This window comes from Penaeus vannamei, chromosome 26 (assembly GCF_042767895.1).
Source record: "Penaeus vannamei isolate JL-2024 chromosome 26, ASM4276789v1, whole genome shotgun sequence".
Classification (NCBI taxonomy): domain Eukaryota; kingdom Metazoa; phylum Arthropoda; class Malacostraca; order Decapoda; family Penaeidae; genus Penaeus; species Penaeus vannamei.
Genome location: NC_091574.1, coordinates 15,924,284 through 15,926,783, shown reverse-complemented (window position 1 = coordinate 15,926,783; position 2,500 = coordinate 15,924,284).

Genomic DNA, 2,500 nt, shown 5'->3' with positions numbered 1-2,500 from the left:
ATTTCCTTTTCACTCCTCCCTCCCGCTCAAATTCCATTTGATAGAATTAAATGAAAGCTGTTAGATGCAGTATGATGGTTAAATCCTAATTAAAGGGTATCAGAATAACTTCTTTGTCGTTCCACATTTATTCTCGACTCAGCCTGTTGCACAAGAAGCATCCGAGCTGAAAACAAGCCCACATCAGGGATATATAACATCAGGATAATGTAAATGAACATAAATTGAATATATGGTTACTGAAAATAATGCAAAACACAGTACGGGAAATACAAATAAATATATTACAGTGATCCTTATAAAAGGGGAATCGGCACATTGCAAAATATGAATATCAGAATATGATAAGTATTATCCTCACAAAGCAATTGCACTTACAGCAACAGGGCCATTAAAATAAAAGGGGTTGGTTCTGGGGCAACTTCCACTGAAACATATCACAAAATACAACCATTAATGGGTATCATTTTCGGGACCACGGCGCCGGAGAACACAATACAAATATTGTAAATAAAAACATTGGCAACACTCACTTTGTATCCCAAGAAGGATAGCCAACCAACACCTTGTTCTAATACCGCACTCCACGCCCATTCGTCACTCAAGAAGGATGGAAAGAGGCGTTTGGCCCACCCACTGGAGACAGTATTTGCCTTTGTTAATCCTTTTTTAGGGGGAGCTGCAAGAATTGACGCAGCGATGTTGTAGTGATTGCAGACTTACTTGACGGAGTGACCCTGAGGGAGTTAACTGCCGTACTGCTGCCTTTGTCAACGGGGCATTTCGTGTCGGTGCGGCCCGGGCGGTAAGAGCCCTCCGTCACAATGGGCCTGGGATAAATACGGCCGCTGAACAAAATGAAGGTGAAAATTAAATCATTAAAAAGAAACAGTAAAAACAAAATCATAAAGGAAATAAAATCTTAAGCATTAAGAAGAAATAGAACACATTTTTCTGTTTCAGTGATACTTAATCTTTCTGTGTACTTGCGGCACTTGATGTAATAAAGTAAAATAACGAATAATAAAAAGGAGTCTGTGCGGGACTCCTTACAAAAATAAAAAGGTACATAAATAGGACTAAAAACGTTATTAATATTTACTAATAACACGGCTTTAGTTATATACGACAGGTTTACACTTGTAATATGACGTAACTTATAACAAAACACAACACATCTGTACAACAAGGTGTTTTACAGCGAGCCGAATCTACTCAATTGCCACAATAAAATTATTAAAAAATGTACCTATGTGTCCCTGATTAATGTTATCCCCGTTGCATTCTTCCGTCCTCGGATGGCTTGGGGGAGCATTGCCTGCGCGCATTAACAGTAGCTCATCAGGTCGGGCAGCGGAGGTTGGTAATAATAATAATAATAATAATAATAATAATGATAAAAATCGTGTGGATTTCTATTTCATCCTGATTGTGCATGATTAAAACATCAAAATGGGTAAACATAAAGGCAGAGTATAAAATGCACCTAATGAAAACAATTATCACACTAAAACTGAGCAGATAGAAAATGAAACGTAATTAAAATCATGAAAAAAGGTTTTCATCTCGCCTTAATGATGGATACCTAGCGGGAAGGGTGAAACAAGGTCGTTACCCTGAGAGATACTTTTAAAAGCGTAAGATGTAGATTGTTTATTTGTTTTACCTATTAAATCATTTAAAGAAAGAAAGAAAGAAGAAGAAGAAGAAGAAAAAAAAAACGGTTCGCTACAATATCGCACGTGGAGGAGTATGGGTAATGGCGCGCGCTTTGAATGGCTTTCCGTGCACGCTTGTCAGCTAAATTATATAAAAAAAAAAGAAAACAAAAAGGTAAATTGTGCAGTATTCTACAAAAGCTCTTTCAGTGAAAGCTCTTGCATTTTTACATGTAAGCGCACTATATAACTTAATATTGATGTACACGTGTACCTCTATATATAGAAAATAGTTCGTCTCTTCTGGAGTCCAAGCACTCGTTATATTGAAGCTTAGGTTTGACGTCATTGCTTTCTAAGAACGCTAATAGGTTGCTGAATTCGCTGCCAGACGTGGGGTGAATAGCGGAAAAGTTATCTAAAATATTTGTTACAAATGCATTTGGATTTGAAATGACTATGAATAAATGCTTCATATAACATTTGGCTTCCTCTGGGTATATGTTGTACACCAAGGTTGCCTTTTTGTATTAAAAATAAAGAAGGTTAAATATGGCATATCTCCGTATTTGTTCGAGTATAAGTATTTCATAACTTTCTTGCTCCATCTGCCTTTCTTCATCAAAAACCTCTCTCTCTCTCTCTCTCTCTCTCTCTCTTCCTCACTCCCACTCTTTCTGCCTCTGTCTGTATCTCTCTTTATCTATCTCTCTCTTTATATATCTCTCATATAATATTTTCTCTACTTGTGAAAGGGACGTACCTATCCCTAACGATTTCAACTCTATACCCAAAAGTCATGTAAAATACTTACCGCTTTGTTCTTAAACAAAGAAATTTCT